Source organism: Tupaia chinensis, unplaced genomic scaffold (genome assembly GCF_000334495.1).
Source record: "Tupaia chinensis unplaced genomic scaffold, TupChi_1.0 Scaffold000544_1, whole genome shotgun sequence".
Taxonomy (NCBI): domain Eukaryota; kingdom Metazoa; phylum Chordata; class Mammalia; order Scandentia; family Tupaiidae; genus Tupaia; species Tupaia belangeri.
The window spans coordinates 2,429,198-2,440,966 of NW_006160056.1; the positions used below are offsets into that span (position 1 = coordinate 2,429,198).

The following is an 11,769-nucleotide window of genomic DNA, read 5'->3' on the forward strand; positions in this document are numbered from 1 at the left end:
TCTTTGTTCTAAATGAAAAAAATAAATAAAGGTTAACTCAAAAACTTTGTAAAGCCTATAAATAAGCAAGTCATTGACTTTACCATGTCTTCACTATTAAACATCTCTTTCCAATTTTGTTTGATCTGCACTTTTGAGTTCTTTCTTTATGCATGATCGTATAAGGACTTATAAGGACTCAGTGTGTGAGTGTTTTTTTTTTTTTAGCTTTTCCTAATGAGTTATTGTTATGTACAATTTTACCTATCTAAATGAACCAATGATTGATACTGACAGATTTTTCAGATTATAAACTCTTATCTCCCACAATCCTCTACATGGAAATTAAAATTGTGGGTGGCTATGTTAAGATGTTCTTTGTTAATTAATGAGATTGTTTGTTGCCTGATTTTTAGTCAATATGTTTTCCTTTAGAACTGTAACTCAGCTCTGCGTTCCTAGTGCAGCCATGGCTCATGGCCCTAAGAAGCACCTAAAGCAGACTGCAGCTCCAAAGCATTGGGTGCTAGATAAATTGACAAGTGTGTTTGCTTCTTGTCCATCCACTGGTCCCCACAAGCTGAGGGAATATCTTCCTCTCATCATTTTCCTAAGGAAAAAAACTTAAGTATGCTTTAACAGGAGATGAAGTAAAGAAGATCTACATGCAGTGATTCATTAAGATTGATGGCAAAGTCCGTACTGACATAGCCTACCCTGCTGGTTTTATGGATGTCATCAGCATTGACAAGACCAGAGAGAATTTTCATCTGATCTATGACATCAAGGGTCGTGTTGCTGTCCATTGTATTACACCTGAGGAGGCCAAGTACAAGTTGTGCAAAATGAGAAAAATCTTTGTGGGCACAAAAGGAATCCCTCATTTGGTAACCCATGATGCTCACACCATCTGCTACCCAGATCCTCTCATCAAGGTGAATGACACCATTCAGATTGATCTGGAGACTGGCAAGATTACTGATTTCATCAAGTTTGACACTGGTAACCTGTGTATGGTGACTGGGCATGCTAACTTGAAAAGAATTGGTGTGATCACCAACAGAGAGAGACATCCTGGCTCTTTTGATGTGGCTCATGTGAAAGATCCCAATGGCAACAGTTTTGCCACTCAACCTTCCAACATTTTTGTTATTAGCAAAGGCAACAAGCCATGGGTTTATCTTCCCCGGGGAAAAGGTATCCGTCTCACCATTGCTGAAGAGAGAGACAAGAGACTGGCAGCCAAACAGAGCAGTGGGTGAAATGATCTGTAGATTTTATGTTGGAGAGGTCTTTGTACTTCATTAAAGATGATATAGCATTAAAAAAAAGAACTGTAACTCACATTAAAGAATGTCATAGACATACTTGCAGAATAACTGTTATAGTGAGTTTTAAATGTTCATGACATAATGTAAAATGTTAAAAATGGTGAATATGCTCATATCTTCAATTTATTTGTTACACACTGTAGACATGTGTTTAAAGACCATTCTGTAACAGAAAGATGTGTAATGATTATATGTAAATCATAAATTACAATAAATACTTAAAGAAATAAAAGTGGATATATTAGAATGAATATATTGTGTAAGGCCAGAAAACATCTCCATGAGTTATGCTAGCTAACTATATTGGAATATCCAGAGTACACACCCTTTACCAAAGCCATTGGCAATGGACTGATGGGAGAGGCATGAGCATCACTATAAAGTTTAATGGTGTCTTTCCTCTACAGGTCAAGACCGATGGTGGGAAAGGTGTCCGGTGCCCTTAACCACCACGCCACCTGTTGGTCCTCGTAAGTTGTGTTTTTCAAAAAATGCACCCATTTCCTTTATCAAATGTATTACTAATAACATAAAAATTGTTCCCACTTTCTCCTTATTACCTTTTAATGTGCACATGGAATCATATTCATATCTCTTTTTAAATTCTTTTTTATATGTTATGGATTAACAAAAGATCTTAAACTAAAAATACGGACAAAGCTAAAATCTAGTGACAAATACACTGTAATTTTCTTCTAAAACATTTTTTTCTCTCTCCATCCCCTTTCACTAAAGAGAGATTCAAACTAACTTATTTGTAAAAATAAAATTAGGTTAATCTCAATTTGGTCTGTTATTTGCACAAAGCCCCATAAGAATTCACTATCTGATGCAAGGCAACAGATACTATTGTACTATTTGACTTATACTAATAACCATTCTGCCACAAAATAAGAATGCTCACAAATAATTTCCAATTGCAAAGAGGTCAGGAAGGAAGAAATTTCTGTTTCAATTAAAAAAAAATAATGAATTGCTGAACATATAAATTCCTAGTGTTGGTTATCTGTGTTTTTCTCTCTTCTTCTTTTCCTTTTTTTTTTTTTAAAGCATCTTTTCAGGGGCCAGCATGTGACATGGTGCTTAAGGTGCTGAACTCCACGTGGCTGATTGTGTATTTGAGTTCTGCATCCGGCATCCTGAAGATTATGCTGTGTACTTGTACATGCATGCATGCGTGCCTGAACTCCTAAGAGGAGAAGGATTGGCCTGGCCATCCCCCCAGGGGGTGATTTCTCACTTTCCCTCTCACTGTCTCTCTGGAGAGTACATGTGCCCTATGGCAAAAACCTTTTTTAAAAAAAGTCTTTTCAGGAGAGTTATCAGTTTTATTAATTTGTTTAAAGAATTATCTTTTGGAGTTAAACAGCTTTCTCTAATGTGTGTCTACTTTTTCTTCTTTGGGTTAGATTTATTATTCTTTTATTTCTAAAGTAAAAACTTAGATCCTTGATTGTAAATGTATCTTGTTTTTAATAGAGGCCTTTAAAGTTATGAAAATCCCTCTGAGTACTGTTTTTACTATATCCCACAAATTTTGATAGGTTATTTTCATTATCGTTCTGTTCAAAATATTTTCTAAGTTTTTTTGACCCATGAGTTTTTTTTTTAAGTGTGTTGTTTAATTTCCAAATATTTAGAAAATTTTCTAGCTATCTTTGTTTTTATTTCTAGTTTGATTCTGCTTGGTAAGAAAACAGAACAAGCTAAATCCTGAATTTGAAATTCTTAAAAATTTGCTAATATTTGTGTTATTGCCTAGCATATATTCTAGCTCGGAAAATGTTCTGTGTATACTTAAAAAGAATGAACTATTCAGATATTGAACATGTAGTTCTATGTAACATATATTTAAATTTACCAGAGGGTGTGTGCACTCACCAAAGAGAGACAGAAAGACAGAGAGAAAGAAGGAGAAACCACTCCCCAATGGGATGTGGTCACGCTACACTCATTTATCTTCCTTGTCTCCATCCTTCAGAGACTTTGAGCGCACATGCATGCACACACACATACAAACACACAAGTGCCAGATTCAAACCATGCTGTCAAACACATGGGATCTGGGTCCTTTAACCAACAGGTCATGTTAGTTTGTCCAGTATTTTTTATATTTTCTGTGCATTCTATTAATTACTGAGAAGGTGATGTTAACCTACCATGATTGCCAATTTGTCTATTTGATTCTTTAGTATTCTCCATTTTTACTCTTGCATCTTGAAACTCTGTTGCTAGGACATTTAAGACATTATATCTTCCTGATAAATTATGAAATCTTCCTTAGTGTCTTTTTAATTCAGTCAGAACCATTCCCTTTAGCATTTGTTGCAGGACAGATATGCTAGTGACAAACTGTTTTTACTTATCTGGGAATTTAGTAATTTCTCCTTCATTTTTGAAAAATAGTTTTATAAAAACAATTGAACTTCTTTTTGACAGTTTTTTTTTTCTTTTTAATTTTGCTAGAGGATATGTACACTCACTAAAGAGAGAAGGAGAGAAAGTGAGAAAGCACTCTTCACGTGGAATAGTCACCTCACAATCTTGTCTTCATTTTTTTCTCCTCTTGGGATTTTGCGCAGCATGTACCTGTGCTCAGCATGTTTTTTAAGCCATAGGGTCTGGGAATCCCACCATACTGTCGGACATGTGAGATTCAGTTGGTTTAACTACCTCACTACCACTGGTCCCACAGTTTGTTTTCACTTCCAGCAGTTTGATAGTTGAAGTATCTCATCCCATTGCCTTCTGGCTTCCATGGTTTCTTTTTTTTTTTTGAGAGATTTTCTCCTCTCGGGATCTTGGGCACGCACGCACACGCGCCCGGCGTGAGTTTTTTTAAGCCACCGGGTCCGGGACACGAACCGCGGTCGACTACGTGGGAATCCAGCGACATAGCCATTACGCTAACTGCTGGTTCCCTGGCTTCCATGGTTTCTGAAGAAATTAACTGTTAATCATATTAAGGCTCTTCTATGATGAGTTGCTTCTCTTTCGCTGCTTTTCCTCCTCAAAATTTATGCCTTTTATTTCTTTCCCTTCTCTTAATGTATTAACTAAGATATCTAGATTTTTTTTTTTTTTGCATAAAGTATGGTATAAGCTTTAAGCTTTTGTAGGTACCATTTGTCTGGTTATTTCTTTTTGTTCCTGGTTTATAAGCAAACCCTCCCCCCATTAAGAGTTTTCTTTTTAGATTTTTTTCTTTTCCTTTTTTTAAAGATTATTCATTTATTTATTTTAATTTACATTTTATCACATGTATTTACAGTATACATTCATTTTTCCAACACAAATACCATGCATGTTAGTCAAGACAAGGATATTACTATATATTATACTTAGCTAAGAGCTTCTTATTTTTTGTCAACTAAGCATACTTTTGCCCCTTCTTTCCTTCCCCTTTCCCCTCCTTCCCTCCCTTCCATATTAAACTTTTTTTTTCCACATTTTATTGATTCACAGATCTTAAAGTATGGATAAAGCTAGAATCTAGTGACAAGTGCACTGTTCCCCCTCCTCCCCTCCCTTCCATATTAAACTTTTTTTTTTCACATTTTAATGATTCACAAATGATTTTAAAGTATGGACAAAGCTAGAATCTAGTGACTAGCACACTATCATTTTCTTCTGAAACATTTTTTTCCCTCTCTATTCCTTTTCTACTAAAGAGGTCCAAACTAACATGTGTGTACAAAAAAAAATTAGGCTAATCTGAATTTGGTCTGTTATTTGCACAAAGCCCCATAAGAATTAAATTTCTGATGCAAGGGAACCAGCAGTTGGCGTAATGGCTATGTCGCTGGATTCCCACGTAGTCGACCGCGGTTCATGTCCCGGACCCGGTGGCTTAAAACTCACACCGGGCGCGTGTGCGTGCGTGCCCAAGATCCCGAGAGGCGAATGGAGGAGAGGGGATTGCGGCGTGACCATCCCCCCTGGGGGGTGATTTCTCGCTTTCTGTCTCTATGTCTCTCTCTGTCTGTCTGGCGAGCGCACGCGCCCTACAGTGAAAATCTCTCAAAAAAAAAAAAATTTGGTATCTAGAAACAGCTACTATTGTTATTATTTAACTTATGCAAATAACCATTCTGCACCAAAATAATGCTCACAAATATTTTTCAACTTCAAAGGAGTCAGGAAGGGAGAAAAGTTTATGTTTCAATTTAGAAAAAAATTTTTTTAAATAAATTGCTGAACCCAAAAACTCAAAAGAAAACAAAAATCCTTAAATCTGGAAAACAAAGCATAGAAGGAAATCAGTAATATTTTAGAAAAAAGTAATAGAATTCTATTTAATCAGTTCAGTCTCATGTAATTTCTCTTTGATTGAATTTGCAGTGTTACTGTGATCTAAATTTTCTATTAACATTTAGCATTATTATTGGTATTTCAGAACTTGTCCCTACCATTAAGTTGGCCTTTTTCTTGGTAATTTTTTTGTTCTCTTATTTTATCTGTCTGTCTTTAGTTTTCCTGGTATAGTATTCCCTTCAGAAGTTCTTGAAGAGTTGTCTGGTGTTGATAAATTCTTTCTGGTTTTGTTTATCTGAGAATGTTTTTATCTTTTCTTCCTACATGAAGCATAATCTTGCCGGATACAGTATTTTTGGTTGAAATTGTTTTTTTACTTAACATTTTGAATATATTTTCCCATTCTTTCCTTGCTTGCATTGTTTCCCATGAGAGGTCTGATGTTAGCTTTATGGGATATCCTTTGAAAGTCACTTGATGTTTCTCTCTTGACAATTTTAGTATCTTATCTCTGTGGTTTCGGTCATTCTGGCTATGATGTGCCTCCGGCAAGATCTTCTTGGATTGATTCTATGTGGGGTCCTTTGTATTTCTTGAGTCTAGATATCTGAATGCTTCTCTAGGTTTAGAAAGTTTTCTTCCAGGATTTCATGGAATAGAGTATCAATGCGCTGATTAGTTTCTTCACTTTCTGGGATACTGATTGTCCAGCTATTTGGGCGTCTAATAGTATCTAGTATTATTCATATAATATTCTCATTTGGGGGGTTATTTTCTCAGTCTTTTTGGTGAAATTTTCTAGGTCAGAGGGTCTATCTTCTACATCTGAGATTCGATCTTCTGCATGATCTGATCTGCTTTCAATACTTCCAAGGGAGGTTTTGATTTCCTATATTACAATCTTCATCTCTAACAGCTCCATTTGATTCCTCTTTATGGTGTGTATTTCCTCTTTCAGATGGTGGAAGAACTTCCTCACATCCTGGAACTCATTGTCTCTTTTCTCCTGGATCTTCTGGAGTTTGTTTTCTCTCTTTTTTCTCTTGCATCTCTGTTAGCTTTGTCACTATGCATATCCTAAATTCTTTATCTGAAACTTCCATGAGTTCAACTGTACTATCTGTGGATGATGAAGGGCTGTTCTTTCTCCTTGGGGAAGAGATATTTTCTTGATCTCCCATATTTCTCGTTCCTCTGCTGTGGTGATTTCTGGTCATCTGATGAATTACATGTTACTTCCTACCTTCTTGGAGTTTATTCTGAGTGTTAGAGGCATGTGGAAAGAGATGGCCTGTCATTTTTCTGCAGTTCCTTTTCCCTGATCTGCACTAAGCAATCTGCACTGGCTTTTCACTGAGTGTTGGGCCAGGAGGAGGGGTTTGGGCAGAGGTATTTTTGGGTAAAGGGGCAGGGCTAGGCCCACCTCAGATGCACATGGATTCTGGCTTTTCACTGGGTATTGGGCCTCTTTTTAAGAGGTTTTCACCTTAGGGCATGTGTGCCTTCTGGAAAGAGAGAGAGACAGATATGGTGAGAGGGAAAGTAAGAAATTACCCTCTGGGAGGTAAGGCCACAGTGCAATCCTTCTCCATTCTCCTCCCAGAATCTTGTGCACTCAGGCACATGTGCCCGGTGTGAGTTTCAAGCCACTAGGCCTGGGACTCAAACCATGATTGGTCATGTGGGAGTCCAGTTTTGTAACCACTATTCCATTTGTTGACCCTAGCATGTCCCCCTTTTAATGGGTGTTGAATTTTGTCAAATATCTTTCTGGGGTCCCACTTAAATAATTATAGTTTTTATTTTAAACATGTTTACTATATTTTTTGTGTTAACTTCTATTTTGATTAATTCATTTAGTCACAATGAAGTATTCTTTTTATATGTCGTTGGATTAGAATACCGGATTTTTTATTTTTTATTTTTACATTTTTGCCATAGAATGTGTGTGCTCTCTAGAGAGAGACAGAGAGGAAAAGTGAGAAATCATCACTGACGGTGGGGATGGTCACTCTGCAATACCTTCTTCTATCTTCTCTTCTTGGGATTTTTGGGCATACACACACACACACACGCACACACACACAAGTCCAGCATGCTTTTCAAGCCACTGGGTCTGGGGCTCTATCTGCCGCCATGTTGGAGTCCAATACCTAAACCACCATGCCACCTGCTGGCTGCAAATCTTTAACTTTTTGAAAGGATGTTTCTCTCTGTTTACAAAGGATATTTATAGGGTTTTATGCCCCCTATAATATCTTCATGTAATCTTGACATTGTGGAAATTCTGTCATAAAATAAGTTGGAAAGTAACCTCTCCTCTTCTATTTCTCTAATATTTTTGTAGAATTTTTAGAAGAGGTTTATGCAATAGGGCACCTGCACTCGCCAGAACAACAGAGAGAGACAGAGAGACAGAAAGTGAGAAATCACCCCCAAGGGGGGATGGCCACACAAAAATCCCTTCTCCTCTGTTCACGTCTTGGGATCTTGGGCACGCACGCACACGTGTCTAGCATGATTTTAAGCCACTGGGTCTGAGACTCGAACTGCGGTCAACTACATGGGAGTCCAGCAACATAGCCATTATGCTAACTGCTGGTCTCAGAATTTTGATAATTTATTCTTTAAGTATTTCATAGACATCAACAGTGAGGGCATCTAGCATTGTATTTTTTTGTGGGGGAAAGTTTTTCAAATTATTTAAATAAGGGTATTCACATCATTTCTTTCCTCTTTTCTGACTTTGCTAATAGATCTCTTTCAAGCAATCTATTATATCTATGTTGTTTCATGTATTGACATAAATATGTTCATAGCATTTTCTTGTTATCACTTTGATATCTGTAGACTCTATAATGATGTTCCTTTTAAATTTCTGATATTGATGATGTTTGTGTACTCTCTCTCTTTTTTTTATTAGTCTGCCTAGAGGTTTTTCATGTTTTTGACCTTTTCAAAGAGTTGGATTTTGGTTTAATTGTTTTTAAATGCTTTCCTGTTCTCCATTTCAATGATTTCTGCTGTATATTATTTTTTATGTTTTACCTCTTTGAAGTTTGATTTGCTTTTCTTTTTGCAGTCTGTTAAGGTGGAAGATTGGGAAATTGATTTCAGACCTTTCATCTTTTCTAATGTAAGCCTTTTCCCTCTAAGCACTGCTTTAACTGCATCATACAAATTTGATATATTGTTTTCATTTTCATTTAGTTCAGAATATATCATAATTTTTCTCAGAATATTTTCTTTAAGCCATGGGTTGTTTATTTTTTCAAATATATTGGAAATTTCCAATATCTTTCAGAAATTAACTTCTAGTTTGGGTCTGTTGTAGTCAGATAATAAAGTGTATGAGTTCAATCATTTTAAGTTTGAGGCTAGTTTTATAACCCATATAAAATTTCATTTGTGTTTAAGAATGTGGGGGGCTTGATGGTGGTGTCATGGAAATGCAATACTCTACAAGGCTGACCTACATGGAAAGGTTCTGGGCTATATCCAGAGACCTCCCTTCATACATACAGTGTGTGCATGTCCATGATCATGCCTAAGTAGGGCTGTGGATGGATCATGACATAAGGACCCTGTTCAGATTACCTGTTTCCCTCTTTCTCTCATGAAAGAAAAAATTTTTTAAAACAAGAATGTGTATTATGCTGTTGCCAAGTGAGGAGTTCTATTAATATGAATTAGGTTAATTATTTGATAAATTTGCTCAAGGCTTTTATATGTGTACTGTTTTTTTGCTAAATAAATTGTGAAGAGAAGTATATTGAAATCTGTAAGTATAATTGTATTTTTCTATTTCTTCTTTTGTTTCTATTAGTTTTGATCTCACATATCTGAAGCTTTAATGGGTGTGTACATATTTAGAATGATAGGTTTTTGTGATGACTTGATCCCTTATCAATATAAATGTTTGTTCTTTATTTCTTTAGTCCTTTTTTGTAAATCTGTTTTGGCTGATAGCAATATGGCCAACTCCAGCTGTTTATTTTTGATTCATGGTAATATATCTTTTTCTATCAGTATACTTTCACTCTATCTGTGTTTCTACATTTAATGTTAATTTCTCTAGATAGCATATAGCATAAGCTGGGTCTTCCTTTTAAAAATTTGACAATTTCTGTCTTTTAATCAGGGTGTTTAGGCCATTTACATTTAATATAATAATCAATGTAATTAGGTTTAAATCTACTGTCTTGCTCTTTTTATATGTCTCATCTGTTCTTTTCTTCTTTTCAATCTTTCCCATTTTTGACAAAAATGCATGTACTCATCAGAGAGAAAGATAGAGATAAGGAGAAAGTGAGAAAGCACCCTCCCTGAGGGATGGCCATGCAGTAATTTTTTCTCTTCCATTTCTCCCTTTCTAGGATTTTTGGCATGCATGCACACATACCCTGTGTGACTCTCAAGCTACTGTGCCTGGGACTCTAACAGTACAGTTGTGTTAACAATCACACCACCAATGGGCTTTCTTTAGGATTTTTTTTTTAAGGTTTCCATTTTATCTCTACTAATGTCTTATTAGCTAAATCTGTTCATTCACTTACTTATTATTTAGCATTTGCTCTAGAGCTATACAACATACTTCTTTTTATTAACTGTCATTTTCACTTGTTTATGACTTAAATTTTCCATCTTGTTTTTGTGATTGGAGATTTTTTTGGACCTTCAACATTTTGATTTTTACCAAGCATGCTATGAAATTTTGATGTGTTCTTTTAAGTAATATCAAATTTTGTTGTGACAAGCAGTCATGTTATTTGGAATTGGTTGGATCCTTGTGAAGTTTGCTTTTAAGCTTTTTAATTTTTTTTTAGACTAGTCTTACCTATAGGACTAATTTAGCTCTATTCATAAGACACTCATGTGAGGATTCTACCTGATGTTCTATGTATTGTGAAGACTTTCCACTCTGGAAGGTGAGAACATAAGCTATTTCCAATCAGTGAGTTTCAGGATTTTCCACTTCCTCCTTTCCAGTGGTTCTTTCCCAAACAGTGGATAGATTTTACAAATAAACAGATGAGGACCTGGTCAAAAACTTGAGAACTCTCTGTAAAACTCCGGAAGTGTCCCCCCTCTGTTTGATGCAGTTAGAATCTATTCTATAGATTGTTTTACATACCATAGTATTGATCTTATTGATCTCCCTGATCTCCACCTTTCCAATTTGGGGAGATTGCTGCTGAGCTGTTTGCATTCTCGTTTTCTGCACAATGGTTGTAAACTGCCTTCTAGCAGTAAATTGGTGCAATGGTAGCCCTCACCTTTTTTATTTCCCTTCTCTTATAGTTCACAGTCCTATTTTGCTATATAGCCAATGTTTAGAAAACATTGCCCAGTTTTCCAGTTTCCCCTACTATTCCATCATGGCCAGAAACAGAACTCTCCCAAAAATATAATTTTTAAGGCAGAAAAAGAAAAATAAGAATTCAGTGTTCACAAAAGCTAAATCATTTATTTAATATTTACTTTGTGACTTCAATGATAAATTGCTATAATTTTTTGAAAGTTATTTTTAAGTAACTTTAAAAGATAACAGTTAACCCTTAAGTTCAATTGGTGCCAAATGCCATTACCATAATTTTTAATAACTTAACTAGATATGTGTGGTGTTAGAAGGCTTGCTTTTGAAACCAAATCAAGACATGTTCTCAATTGAGTAAAAGAAAAGAATATCAGGCCAACCTATGGCCTGATGGTTAAGGAGCTGGATCTTGCATGGCTGACTGCACATTTGGGATCCCAGCCCAGAAGGTTTAAAAAGTATGCTGGGTGTATTTTCCTGAAAGGAGGAAGAGATGGAAAAGAAAGGACTACAGCATGGCCATTTCTGATGTATCCTTTTCCCCTGTGTCTTTAGGGGTGGGGTGGGGGAGAGGGAATACATACTCTTTGACAAGTAAATAAAAAGAAAAGAAGAAAGAAAAGTATGCTATGCTCAACGTGTAGTATCAAAAAGATATGGAACTGATGGTTTCTCTACATTCATTCTCACACAGGCAAACTACATACATATATATATATATATAACAACCCAAAAAACCTGGAATATTAATCACTTACTTTATAAGTAGTGGTCAAAATTTAACTTGAAGGTTCAAGTTAAGTATGATCTGCTTTCTCAGGATGAATGATGTACTTATACTGCGTAGAGGTATAAGCCAAACAAAAATGTAGGGAACTCTCTACTTTT

General features: G+C 35.8%; 1 pseudogene; it reads left to right on the forward strand.

The window, feature by feature from the left end:
* The first annotated feature begins 399 nt into the window (after positions 1-399).
* Positions 400-1,257, forward strand: LOC102471755 (40S ribosomal protein S4, X isoform-like; annotated as a pseudogene).
* Positions 1,258-11,769: the final 10,512 nt, after the last annotated feature.